At 39.6% G+C, this 14,691-nt stretch overlaps 1 long non-coding RNA gene across 2 annotated transcripts in view; it reads left to right on the top strand.

Moving 5' to 3' along the window:
* The window catches only part of LOC123381044, an 84,808-nt gene that overhangs the window by 851 nt on the left and 69,266 nt on the right, over window positions 1-14,691 (top strand). The window contains exon 1 of one of the 2 annotated variants that reach the window (XR_006587544.1): window positions 1,656-1,763. The exons of the other annotated variant lie outside the window; for it this stretch is intronic. This is a non-coding gene — a long non-coding RNA (uncharacterized LOC123381044). Of the gene's footprint in view, window positions 1-1,655; window positions 1,764-14,691 lie in introns of those variants that run through there. 2 annotated transcript variants of the gene reach the window in all.

A 14,691-nucleotide genomic window follows, 5' to 3' on the forward strand; every position in this document is an offset into this window, starting at 1 on the left:
ACAACTAATAAACATGATTTATTGTCACTCCAGACTCTTTCTTAACTGCCCTCTGTTTTAGGGACTTCCCGGGGCTCCAGAATTTATGTGGCTCCAAGCCCAGCCCCTGCTGCCTGGCTTTCTTCCTGCTCACGTATAGATAAAACCTCTACTTTAGCCTTGCTGGCTTCTTCCCTGAACCCCAAATGTGCTGCTGCATGCTTCTTGACTCAAAGTGTGTTTTCACACTCTTCATGCCCTCTGAAATGCCTTTCTGCACCTTCCTGGTTTCCCTGCCCTTCCTACCCCTGCACATCTACTTTATGAAGTCTTGCTCACTGCTCCAATCCACTGATCCATGTTTGTTCTTTGCCAGATATCATATGTGTGCTTCTGACACTGTCTGTCTCTGATACTGTTGAGTGGGTTAGACTTGTCTCCCCCTTTTAAAAGAAGCCTGCGGGCTGGGATTTTATCTCCTACGTCTCTGGACGCTTAACAAAGCTTTGTTGTGTTATTTGCCTGTTGGTAGATGCCGGAGAAACAATTAGTCGCCTTCTTTGAGCTCATATTCCTGTATTCCTGCTGCCAATGTTTTCGCATGTGCATGGTGCACAATAAATGCTATCAATGACAGTAGCTCCTCAGTCTGCTGCTATACCTGTTATCCCATGAATTGTCATTAGATAGCCATTATCTTCCCACCCCAGTCACCAACCGTTTAATCTAAAACTTAAAGGAAAAGGTTCAGAGCAGTTTGGGAAACTGTTAATTGGTGGATGTGGGATTACAAATTCAGGTCCATCTAACCCTGGAAAGGGTCCCTTCCTAAAGACCCCACCCCCCGTCCTACATTATTGGGGCAAGAAGTATAAGTATCAAAGCCTTGTCCAATGTCACAGTGAAGCAGTTTATTGAAGGGATACATTAAAATATATTACATTTTCGTTGGTCTTATATACAATTATATTACTTACAGAGGATAAGACTAGAAGTTCATTCCCTCCCACATTTGTGTTGGTGAACTCCCATCTGAAATGGAGGGCACACTTTCTCTGTTGGCTTTTGTTGTCTTTTCTACCCCCCATGTCTATCATATAAGACATGAGACGTGAGGTAATGATAGTTTAGATCTTTTCAGTGGCTGATAGGAATCTATTTTAACCAACAGGGGTTTTATAGGGCCTGATGCCTCCTAAGTCTCCATGGGAGAAATTGCCTGAAACATCCTGCCTCATGTTCCCACGGGAGCCAGGGCCCTTATGATTATGTATAAGAAGTTCCTATAACTGCTTTAACTAATAACATTTTAATTTAATGCATTTTATGTTTCCATATTTATTGTGCTCCAATCGTGTTTTATGAGGAGAATGAACGTGGAAACCGATTTGGCTGATATTTAGTATGTATGCACAGTGTACTTTCCTCAAGAGGTTCCCCTGCTGAGCATAAATGTAAAATAAATACAAATAAATTAAACTCTTTGATAGGCCTCCGGAGTGCCCCAGCCTCGCTGATCCAGCCATCCCCTTCCCTCCCCTTAAAGAATTCTCTGCAGAAACCAATATACTGTTTAGAACCAAATCCCCTTACAAGATTGGGTTTCCTCTTTCAAGCTCACATGGGAAGCCATGTTGCTTGCCAAACAACCTGAAAGGTGATTCTAGTTCTGGTGCTCTCCAGCTGATGAAGAACCTTTCCTTGGAAGAAGGAAGAGTGAGAAGGAAATCTTGACCTTCCCTTCCGTTGAGAATCCTTTCTTGCTATTATCCAAAGAGAAAAGGGTAAGGTTTTTTTTTTTCTGGTTAAAGTGTATTCAAAATTATTTTTTTAGACTTTGAAAGTAAAACATTTTGGGAGTTGAAACTATTCCTTTTTGTATCAACAGAAAAGTAATTTGGAAGCAATTATGAATATCAGTTGATACCAGTATCATTAATTCAAAAATACCTGCCTTAAAGAGTAAATAGAACAAAGTACTCCCAGTTTACCAAAACCTTCAATACATAGAAAAGATTGAGATGATCTATATGCAGCTGGTAGATCTTAAGAGAATACTGGAGAGGAGGGCATCCAGCTTCCAAAGTGCTCCATAATGAGACAAGAATAAATCTCAGCTTCTAATTCCTTCTGGAGTCTCTTGGAGGCCAGTTCATAGCATTAATGCCCAGAGGCATTAAAGAAAAGGAAAACTGGCCCTCTGGGGTGGTCTGGAATGACCTAGGCAGGTGCTACTCAGGGATTTGATGACTTTGAAGATTTCTGCTGGTCCTAGGATTCTATTAATTTACATCCTATCCTTTTGTTCTAATGAATCTATGTTATCAGATCCTGTGGTGACATAGTCTAAGTGTGAAGCATGAAAAAGGGAAAATGGAAACTAATGTAAATTGTCTGCTTTGTTCCAGGAACTATGCTATTATATCTTGTTTTATTTCCTCTAAAACTACAAGCATCATCCTGCGATCCATTTTTCATAGTTGAAGAACCTAAAGCTCTAAGAAGTTAGGTAGCTGAGTGTGTCAGTGGGAAAGGTGGGACTGAAAACAAGAATGTGTGATGGCATGTTCCCCCTGCCTCCCCACGTAGCACCCAGAGATGACGGAAGGAGGGGTGCCCCAGAATTTCAAGGGGCAGTTAGAATTTCGGTTGGACTTGAAAGAAAAGTGGCATATGGGAAATTCAAAACCTAGGGGATGAACATACTAAGGAAAAAGACGTTTGCAAATTCACATCTGTGAAATGAGCTGAGAAAATGAGTAAACTGGTTGAGTTGGAAAAGAAACTTCATAGGAAGCATAGGGTGAGAGATACTACAGACTGGATCATGCTTTCATTATTCATTTTTGCAGGGCTCAAAAATTTGTTCTTCACAGTCACCCCTGTCTTTTCTCCAGGTTGGTGTTACTAGAGGAAGTCAAATCTGTGCGCATCTTGCTAGGCCAACTGTGGATAAGGAGCCTTCTGTAGAGATACTGTTTAGATAAAGCCTCATAGAAAGCCAGGAGCAGCCTAGTGTGCTAATGCATTAACGAGGGAGGAAAGGTTAGCATGTTCAAGAAAATAAGACCACAGCCACTGGAGCACAGGGGGCTGCATGGAAAAGTGACACAAGGGCGCAGAGGAGGGGTACACGGGGGCAGGGTCACATTCAGCCTCGTGGGCCATGGCAACAGATTTGATCATGTATGAAGTTTAAGGGGAAGAACTAAGGGCTTATAAGTAGGGAAATAAGATGATCCACTGTGGTATATGTGAAACTGCTGTGTGAGCCAACTACACTCAAATAGAAAATAAATAAATAAAATGATCCCCTGGCTGTGGGGTGACGAAAAGTTTGAAGGAGGGTGTAACTCCATACTTGACAATTGTATTAATCCAGGCCAGAGATCATGGTGTCCTGAATGAAGGGGGAAGAGGTGGGGGTGGAGAGAAGTGTGTGAACTTTGAGACCTGTCTTGAGGCTGGATTTGTCAGTGCTTGGTGATGATGTAGGTTTTGATAGTAAGATAAAAGAACCCATCAGGGAAGGGTTTCTGGTTTGAGCAGCTCAGGAATTCAGCTAGTGAACGATTATGTTGAAGACTCTGTGAGTCATTTAAGAGATGTCCAATAGAGAGCTGGCTACTTGTCCGGCTTGAACGGGAGCGCCAAAGATTCATAGCTGGCTTTGTCCTTAGGGAAATACGGAGATCAAAATATGAGGAGGATTGCCCAATAAGATACAGGATATCCAGTTACATTTGAGTTTTATGTAAACAATGAGTATTTTGGAGGGACTTTTTATTGTTTGGGACACATTCATTAAAGTCAACATTAACTGAGTATCCTGTTTTTCTATGTGCCACCTTATATAAGAGCATCCCCCTACCTACCCCTTTTTTCTGAGTCACTCTTGTCCTTCCTTCCTCTCACAGGAAAAGGAGGCTCTTCATGTTCCTTGGCAAGCCTGATTCTGTTTTCTGTGCTACCTGCTGCAGGGCCCTCATTTCACAATTATCTTTTTTCCCTTTCTGTGGTTATTTTGAAGCATTTTACAATTCTCTCTGTGTGTGTGTGTGTGTGTGTGTGTGTGTGTGTGTGTGTGCGCGCGCGCGCATTTCCTCTTTCTGCCTTACATTGGCTGATGTGTAGTTTTAATCACTTCCTATTTTCTTCTCTTACTTTCACTGCCAAAATAATTTTAAAATGCCTTATTTTCTTTTCTGTCTTCCGTCTCTGAGCTTCAGGTAGTGAATCAGACCTATTAATACACACTCTTCTCTGCTTCTCTCCCTGTTTAGTAAGAGAAGCCTGCCAGCCTAACAAGTAACTAATGCCTTCATTTTTGTAGGGTTTTTATTATTTTCAGTGTTCTTATTGTATGGGGTTGTTTTAGTCAACATTCCAAATTTGAAATATAAAATCACGCTTTGATAGAACAAGAGGAAAACTTAGGACCATGTTACTAAATTCTTCAGCTTACAGGTAAGGGCAGTGATGTCTGGAGAGTGGCCTGAAGGGTACAATTGGTTAGTGTCCAACTTGGAATTAGAACCCAAGGCCCTTTACCCAGGCAGTCTAAAGCCAGGTAAGTGTAGGGCCAGGAAATAAAGGCCAAAGTCAAGTATAGTGAATATTCACAATAGGAAATTATACACATCCTTGAGGATTCTGTATCTACATAAATTACTTGGGATTCTTCTGCATACAAGCTTTGTCTCTTCTCCCCATCTAATCATTTATTTATATCAATATGGACTCATGGATATCTATTTGATACTTTGGTTTAAAATCCAATAGTACATAATTTATTGATTTTTTGCTCAGATTTATTCAGCTTTGTTTATCTTTTTCTTTGCACTACCTTACTTTCTGACACTACTTTTGGGTTTGTCTATTGGGAGAGCTCCTGTGTCCTTTGACACACTCCCATCATTTAAAAAAATCTTTTACTTTTTCTTTTCCTTTTCTTTCAAATGTAAATCCAAGTTAGTTAACATATAGTGTAATAATGATTTCAGGAATAGAATTTAGTGATTTATGTAAAACTAGCCAAACCCAAACAAAGGAAAATAAAACCAACTTTATTTTGATAAATACATATATTAAGTAAATGGTATTTAAAACTAAAATGTTTACAAGGATAACACCAAACTTAAAGAACGGGTAACTCTGGAGAAAGATTGGGGTTGGTGTAGACAATCAAGGAGAGATTTAGCTTCATTACTAATGTTAAATTCTCATTGTCTTTTCACAGTGAGAACAATCTATTTCTAATACATAAATTTAAAATAAATAATTTTGAAAGTGAAAGTTCTGCTCTTCAACCTAGAATCCCACATATTCTCAAGAAATCTGTAAAAATCTGCAAGTGTAATTTGAGCTTTGTTTGTTTCTCCTTACGTTTCTATCAATGTTTGCTTTCTATATTTTAAACCTATCCTGTGAGGTGCAAAAAAACTCATTTTCTCATCTTTTTGACAAGTTCAATTTTTATCAAATGGAATTTCTGTATTTTCACCTGAAGTTCTATTTTGTTTGATGATAGTATTTCTATGCCTGCTTTTTCCATTTAGATTTGCCTGATCATTCTTTGTCCATTTTCTGATTTTAACCCTTTTTCTGTCATTTTTTGTGTCATCTGCAACCCGAGTACCTCTGCTTTCATTTTGAAATTTTATTCAGTTTCATCAATTTGCTCTGCCTTTTTGTGGTAATCATTTTTCTATGATTGAGCTAATTCTTGCAATCATTTTTTTCTGCCTCCTTTATATTCTTAGTGTTTGCTTACTTTTTCCTAAAGTATTATTATTTTTCAAGTTGTAACTTCTCTTTCCGTTACTCAGGTGTGGTGGTTCTCAAAGTTTAGAGTGCGTCGGAGTTATCTGGAGGGTTTGTGGAAACAGTGGCTGCTGGGTCCTGCTTTCAGAGTTTGAAAACTTCATTTATTAGTTCTGAAGAGGGCCCAGGTGATAATGACGTTGCTGGTTAGTGCACAACATTTGGAGAAACATTGCTCTAGTGGGTACTCTTAATTTTTAAAGAACTAATCACTTTATATTTCTTATAAACATCTGTGTTTAATCAACATTTTTGCCTTCTTTGCAAAATGGTAAGAATCTTATCACTCTCCCCCTATCCCTTTTCCAGGACATTGGTCACATATAAGATTCTACTGACAGATGGGTATAATATTTTTATATTATGCAACACTCTCAAATCTTTCTTGAATTATTGCTTTGCTCACCAGCATTTCCTTTATCACAAAGTACAATAATATGGAAGTGTCAATATTACAATCATACATGAGGTTTGTTTTTTTTCTTGTTTAGATACTTTTTAAATTTTATTGTAGTACATCTTGATTTATTTTTAAAAAATTTTTTTTTCAACGTTTATTTTTGGGACAGAGAGAGACAGAGCATGAACGGGGGAGGGGCAGAGAGAGAGGGAGACACAGAATCGGAAACAGGCTCCAGGCTCTGAGCCATCAGCCCAGAGCCTGACGCGGGGCTCGAACTCACGGACCGCGAGATCGTGACCTGGCTGAAGTCGGAAGCTTAACCGACTGCGCCATCCAGGCGCCCCAATACATCTTGATTTATTTTTTTTAATGGGCTCAGGGTAGTTAGTAATCAGGTATTTGCAGGGTCTTAGTCCACCTACTAAGTTTTAATTATTTTAAAAGTAAAGTTTACTTTTTAGAACATTTTTAGGTTTACAGAAAAATCATGAAGCTAGTACAGTTTCCATATATCTTGTGCCCAGTTTCCCATATTATTAACATCTTACATTAATATGATACGTTTGTTATAATCAATGAACTTACATGGATGCATTATTAATAACTAAACCCCGTATTTATTCAGATTTCCTTAGTTGTTAGCTAAGGTCCTCTCCCTGGTCTGGAATCCTATCCAGGATACCACCTTACATTTTCTGGTTACCATGTTTATTTAGGTTCCTCCTGCCTGGGGCAGTTTCTCAGACTTTTCCTGATTTTGGTGACATTGATAATTTTGAGTAGTTTTAGAAGGAAGTCACCATTTAGAGCCGGCACTTAAAAAATAGGAGGCGTGCCTGGGTGGCTCAGTCAGTTAAGTATCCGACTCTTGGTCTCAGCTCAGGACATGATTTCATGTTTTCGTGGGTTGACGCCCTATGTGGGGCTCAAGCGCAGCGCCTGCTTAGGATCCTCTCTCTCTCTCTCTCTCTCTCTCTCTCTCTCTCTCTCTCTCTCTCTTTCCCCCTGACCCCCCAATCATGCTGTCTCTCTCTCTCTCAAAATAAATAAATGAGCTTAAAAAAATATGTTCCACATCCTTGAGGATGCTGTATCTACATAAATGATTTGGGATTCTTCTGCACACAAGCTTTGTCTCTTCTCCCCATTTTATTTATTCATTTTATTTATTTATTCATCTAATTAATAAATAATTATCAATATGGACTCATGGATATTTACTTTATACATTGGTTTAAAATCCAGTAGTACATTATTTATTTATTTTTTGCTCAAATTTGTTCAGCTTTGTTTATCTTTTTCTTTGCGCTGCCTTACTTTCTGGCATGGCTTTTGGGTTTGTTTATTGGGGGAGCTCCTGTGTCCTTTGATACATTCCCATCATGTAAAAAAAAAAATCTGTTTTTTTCCCTTTCCTTTTCTTTAGAACTTAAATCCAAGTTAGTTAACATATAGTGTAATAATGATTTCAGGAATCACATTTAGTGATTCATCGCTTACATATAACACCCAGTGCTCATCCCAGCAAGTGTCCTCCTTAATGCCCATCATCCATCTACCCATCCCCCCACCAGACACCTTTCCAGCAACTCTCAGTCTGTTCTCTGTATTTAAGAGTCTCTTATGGTTTGTCTCCCTGTCTTTTAAAAATCTCTTTCTTGGAACTGTCTTCCTTTCCGACACACAATGTGCTCCAGGCTTATTTTGGAAATGTACCGCTTCAGACCTATAATCAACCATTTCTCCAAGGAGCCTCGCTTTTGAGAAGGGTATTAGGAACCAAGATCTGGCACAAGATCTGTTCATTGCCACTGGGGTCTCCTTGCCTCTAAGGCCTCTCAGCCAAAAGAGCCAGAAGACATATGTACGCATACTACTCTGTATATCTATAGTATCGATAGATTTAGATCTATCTATCTATAATCTATATTATGTCTATATAATCTATTTCCATCTATATTTATAGATAGGTAATATCCATCTGTATCTATATTAATCCAAACATGAGTTCATACGGATGTCTTCAACTCCAATCCACAAGGATGGTTCTGACCTCTTCCTCTTGTTTATCTGTAAACTTCCATCTCATATTGGCTGTCACTATCCTATACCTATTCACTTAACAGTTTGATTTCATTGTATATATTTTACAGTGTCTTGAATCCTTGAGTGTTCTTCAGGTTGCGGAGTGAGTTGTGATTCCTTCAGGTTGTCGGTTCTCTCCAAACGCTTGGTTACATTTGCCGCTTCTAATCCCAGCACTCCTTGATGTGGGTGCCAGTTCTAACTGCCAAAGCCTATTTCTGGCATCTTTAGGAGTTGGGCTACACGTTACTAAAGAGGTACCTAATGCTTTGTATTTGAGGCACAGAATCTCTGTTTTTCCTGGAGTAGCCAGTCACCTGAAACACTGCCCTACTTTTCATTCCCAGTGGGAAAATGGCTGGTCAGAAAAAAAAAAAACAAAAACAAAAAACAAAAAACAAAAAACAAAAAAAACCCCACATAAAATAGAAAGTTTCCAAGCAGACTGCTACTCTAAAAAAAAGTTCCTCGGTTAAGCACACGGATGATTTCCCCAGAGTACTCTCACTTTCTCTAACTTAATCAAGCCAGAGCCTGAACAACCTCTGGAATTAGCCTCTCTTTTGTAACCATCTTTTTCTGTATGTTTTGGTGTGGTCTGCGGCCTGTTCCCTTCATCCAATTTATCCGTGTTCGATTTTTCAGAAAGGCTTCAGCATTTTTTAGTTGGCCGATTTCTCCTATTTTCCAGATTTTATAAAATGAAAGAATACAAAAGACATTTATTGCAATTGCAGCTGGGATTTATCCAGCTCGTCTTTCTTGATGACCAACTTCAAGACAGTAAAAGTAGTCATCGTATCTCTGTCATCATTCAGGAGTTCAGCCTTATACTCGGCAGCTCTTGATCATATTGTATGCTAGTTAATAAATATGTGGATAAATGAAATATAGCAGCTCGGCATTAAATGCATTGGAGGAAGAAAAAAATACAGAGAAGTAAAAAGACTTCGATTTCTGATCACAACTGCTCAGAAGAGACTTCCTATATGTTCTCTGACATCTTCAACCGTCTCCCCCGCCACACTGTTCTGAGGCCATGATGCTCATTGGCTGTGTACTGTGGAGATACGGCCTAACATCCCTTTTTGGTTTTTGCTGCCTTACCTTATAAAGGACTTCCTTTTTCTACCTCTGGGTCAAAGGCAGCTATTTTCAGTCGGAAAGGTCTGGCTGCCCCTCTCACCCCAGTAATCATGAAGCTGACTCAGGGAGAGTGGAGTGTGTGTGCTGCCTTGTGTGCTGTGTTTTGTCTAATTTATTTCTCTGCCGGTTCTAGTCAACGACCTGGTGGAGTGACCCTCACTACCATACTCTTTGGTCTGCGAAGAACTGATGGTGAACCTTGCAAGAGCCCTAAGTTTTTTATTTGTCTCCCTGTCCAAGTATCTATTAGTGACATGTGGAAGTGTATAGCTATGCCTCCTATTCAGAAAGTGAGGCTTTCTGAAGTGAACCATGATACGTCATTGACAGAATCCACATTATTCAATTTCTTTCCTTGATGTTGTTGGTCTTCACACATTCAGGCAGTCTTCATCCAAATCATTAAATATCTTGTCAGAGGCCTAGTAATATATTCTGAATAAATTTTAACCTAGAATCAGCAGCTTAGCCTGACGTTGAAACATTTTTTTCAAGACTTTAGTATCTGAAAACACTCAAAAGTGTGGTAACCAAAAATTTAGAATCATCGCTCATATTGTTGTTATGGTTAACCTTAAAAAAATAGAAAACTTGGACTAAAACAATTAAAATATATTTCTAGCTCTGCTGAGTTACTGTAGAAAAGTTGAGGAATATCCCTTACCGTGATTTCAATCTATAAAATGGTTGCATTGACTATGTATTTTCAAACATCTGTATGAGCTCTCAAATAATTCCATTGATTACATGAACTTATTATACTCTACATATTTAAGGGATGGAGGGTTTAAGCAAACAAAAATTTATATTGCCAAATACTGGCCACTTCTGGATGTAATAAAGTCTGATATTACATTGAGGGCACAGAGTAAGAAGAAGCTGGATGTCACACACGATGAAAATAGTCACATAGAATAATACAGCTGGTTTCTGCTATTTTGGTAGTTGGTCAATACAAGAAACCTCTTAAAGGCTAATGAAAAGTCATTGCAAATCTCAGGTTTGCGCTATTATCTTATGGCCAACCCGGTGAAAATATTTCGAAGTAGCCACTTCTATAGAAAGTTTAAAGAGTACACTGGCAATATGTCTTCCCTGGCAAAGAGAACCCGTGAGCCTGTAACAAACAGACTTTTCATTATGGGGCATTTTGTTTTAGTTAGACGTAGACTGGGGAGAATTAAAAAAAAAAAGTATGAATAATACCATGGATGGTGACTGGAGTGTGTTGTTTGGTTCTGAGCTACCACCACCGGAATTACGAGGATTTAAGACTCAACCCTGCAGTAGAAAAGTGAGGAGCTGTTCCACGATCTCTGTGGGGGCCATTAAAATGGTCCAGTTGGAGCTGTTCCCATGGTCGTTGTCCCAACACTTCCTGGCCTTTTCCAGTAATACAGCTCAAGGGCTCCCCATCCCCAGTCTCCAAATCCTAGTCATGTTCAATTCTGGGGTTACTGCAAGGAGACGAAAGGGACATTTTCCCATCATTACTGAAACTATTAATGACTTTCTTATGAGCTAGTCTTAATGTTATGTTTTTATGTTTTTCTATATTTTTTTGTGAACTTGGATTGACAGCTCCATTGTATATGAGTCAAAAGACATGATTCTTTAAACCAAGAAAATTTATCCCACAAAACCATCTTCCAGAACTCCCTTCAAGTAATTTGCCAATCTTTGGATAAGTTCCTTCTGTCCCCTTATTTGCTTTCAGTCTTTATTTCTGTGTCCTGGGTACTTCATCACCAGCCTTGACTTTTTTCCATTTTCAAAACAAACTGGACGGCACTTTCCAGTGTCAGACTTCCAAAATCGATATGCAGATTAGGTCCCACCCCACTTCATTCCATCTCAACTTCCAGGGCCACAATGCATGGTAAGGCAGAACTTTTTAAGTACAATGTAAACTTGCTAATGGTCCCACTTGGACCAAGAAAACCAAGCTTCCTATATAACTTCATAATTTTTCAAACTTCTAGAAAAGTACTTACTTCTTTCCCCCATATCAGTTACCGGACTCAAATACAACCTTCTCTTTATTTATACTCTGTATCCATGTCCCAACTCAGAATCTAATTTCTATACTTTGATGATTATAAGAGTGTAGATAGGAAGAGGAACAGATACAGATGTAGCTATATTGGATATATGGATATATTTGATCCATCTCTTGTCATAGCAAACATCTGGAGATATGTGGATAATTGGAATCTTAAGATATGCCTCATTTGCATATCATGGCAGGTAGAACTCTTAGGCCTACAGCCCCCTCTACTGGGTGGATTTTCCAGATTTATTATGCATACCTTAAGCAGGAGGTCTTTGCCATCCTTTGTGTGTGTGTGTGTGTGTGTGTGTGTGTGTGTGTGTGTCTGGGCTCCTGATCATGTTGTAATTAACTCAGAATCCTACCGTTGTTCTGACTCATAGGAACCTACATGGATTCTGTTTCAAACTAAACTCCACCTTTACCTATTCTGAAGATTTGGGAATGAGTAAGAAGCCCGTTCTGTTACATTAACTAAACAAGGAGGTCATTATACTGAAGTGGTTCTAACACTGGTGGCAAACCAAAATCTGAACCCGTTCACGCTTCAGGGTTATAGAATTGAAACCTAAGGACAACAATCACAAACAACCAACTAGAATTTAAGCTATAGCTAATGAATACTTTCCTTACATTGCTTCTGATGCTGGCAGGGAGGGTCCTAGAACCCAGAGCGGGTCCTGCAGGATGAGCCAAGGGGGTCCTTGGCTTTACGCAGGATGGAAATCAAATGTGAGCCAGCAAGAAGTGAGAGCAGACTTTACCGAAGATAGAGAGAGGGCAAATAGGGAAACACAGGAGTCAGAGGAGCAGAACATGAGTCTCATCTTTGTTCTGAGTCTGGGGTTTTTATTGAGGATGAGAGTCTGGTGTAAGTGTCCCTCAGCATCCAGGAACTGGTTAGAACAACGACAAGGGTCCAGGTGTTATTCCTTAGAGCAAGGGGACCTAGGCATTGAGATGCCTAGTGCTGGTGGTCTGGAGTGCTCTTATGCCAGCCCGTCTGGTCATTTTCACCTGGTTCTTCCTTAGATGTTATCTTTTCTAAAGACATCTTTTCTTTCTTGTCTCTTACAAAGGCATACACTATTTGCATTATGAAGCTTGTGTAAAGTGGGGTTGGGGAGGGCAGGTCATAGGAAGAATAAAATCAGGAAAAGGAACAAAAGCAGATTTTTATGGATCCTTCAGTTTCCCTGTATCATTTCTGCTTTTTCTCTATAAAAATCTCCTGAAGCTTTTCTCAGTGGAGCACTGCTAACCACTCCATGTTGGCTACTGCCCGATTCCAATCGGTTTTTGCTCAAATAAACTTAATATTTTGCCTTATTTGTCTTTTTTTAAAAAAATATTTATTTATTTTTTGGGAGAATTCAAGTAGGGAAGGGGAAGAGAGACGAGGACAGAGGATCTGAAGCAGGCTCTGAGCTGATAGCCCAGAGCCTGACATGGGGCTCAAACCCACAAAACGCAAGATCATGACCTGAGCCAAAGTCTGACACACAACCGACTGAGTCATTCAGGTGCCCCTGCCTAATTTGTCTTCTAACAATACTTACCATAAAGATCTTTATGTACCTTTTTTCTTCTAAAAAATTGGTGTCTCATTATGCGGAATTTAAGAAACAAAACAGATGAACGTAGGGGAAAGGAAGGAAAAATAAGATAAAAACAGAGAGGGAGACAAACCATAAGAGGCTTAAATACAGAGAACAAACTGAGGGTTGCTGGATGGGTGTTGGGTAGGGTGATGGGCTAAATGGGTGATGGGCATGAAGGATGGCACTTGTTGGGATGAACACTGATTGTTACATGTAATTGATGAATCACTAAATTTTATTTCTGCAATCATTATTATACTATATGTTAACTAACTTGAATTTAAATACAATTAATTTTTTTTTTAAATAAAAATAGAAACTCCGGTGTCATTAGCTCATCAGATTCTTTAGGGCCAGAGCCTGATTAATTGATTATTGAACACAATGTATTGGATGCCTGTTATGTACAACATACTAGGATCTGCAAATGCAGAGAAAGCTGAGAGATATTTTGTTTGATATATTTCCCTACTTGACTTTTGTGTACACTTTTAAAAACAAATAATAAACAACAAACAACCACAACAATGGAACAGATGGGGTACAGGACTTTAATTTTTTTTTTTTTAGTTTGAGAGAGAGAGAGAGAGAGAGAGAGAGAGAGAGAGAATGAGTGGGATAGAGGGGAAGAGAGAAAGACAGCATCCCAAGCAGGCTCCAGGCTCCATGCAGAGCCCAACTTAGGGCTTGATCCCATGACCCTGGGATCATGACCTGAGCCAAAATCAAGGGTCAGTTGCTCAACAGACTGAGCCACCCAGACACCCCAGTATATGCCTTTTATAATATGTTTCCTGGCTCAGTTGGTTGAGTGTCGACTTCAGCTCAGGTCATGATCTTGCACTTCGTGAGTTCAAGCCCCTTGTCAGGCTCAATGCTGATAGCTCAGAGCCTGGAGCCTGCTTCGGATTCTGTGTCTCCCTCTCTCTGCCCCTTCCCCGCTCATGCTCTGTCTTTCTGTCTCTCAAAGATGAATAAACATTTAAAAAAATTATGTTTCCTGAAACAATTTCATGTGTCAGAATATTCCCCTTTTCTTAAAAAAAAAAAGACACTAATTTCCCATAAACTACTCCCAGACACTTAAGTCAGCACAATCTCATAAAATGAAAAGTCTTTTTTTTTTAATTTAAAAAAAAAATGTTTATTTACTTGAGCGACAGAGACAGAGCGCAAGCAGGGGAGTAGAGAAAGAGGGAGACACAGAATCTAAAGCAGGCTCCAGGCTCTGAGATGTCAGCACAGAGCCCTACGTGGGACTTGAACTCACAAACCGTGAGATCATGACCTAAGCTGAGATGCTTAACCAACTGAGCCATCCAGGTGCCCTGGCAAAGTCTTGATATTGATGTTCTTCACTGAGAATTTGACCTGCCCTAGTTTGTGGTTTCTATCAGCTCTCCCAGGAGGGAGAAGGAAAATTCTTCTCAGGGTCCACATAAACATGAGGTTCCTCAGCCTGGGGGCAGGAAGGCACCCCCATGCTGGGGCCTTTGGTTTGCAATAGAAGGAGGCCTAGCTGAGTTAGGAGATCTGGTGAATCCTGACTCTTTGGAAGCAGTATATTTACATCTCTCTTTGGGGTAGAAGAGGAGAACTGGCAA

Source organism: Felis catus, chromosome D2 (assembly GCF_018350175.1).
Source record: "Felis catus isolate Fca126 chromosome D2, F.catus_Fca126_mat1.0, whole genome shotgun sequence".
Taxonomy (NCBI): domain Eukaryota; kingdom Metazoa; phylum Chordata; class Mammalia; order Carnivora; family Felidae; genus Felis; species Felis catus.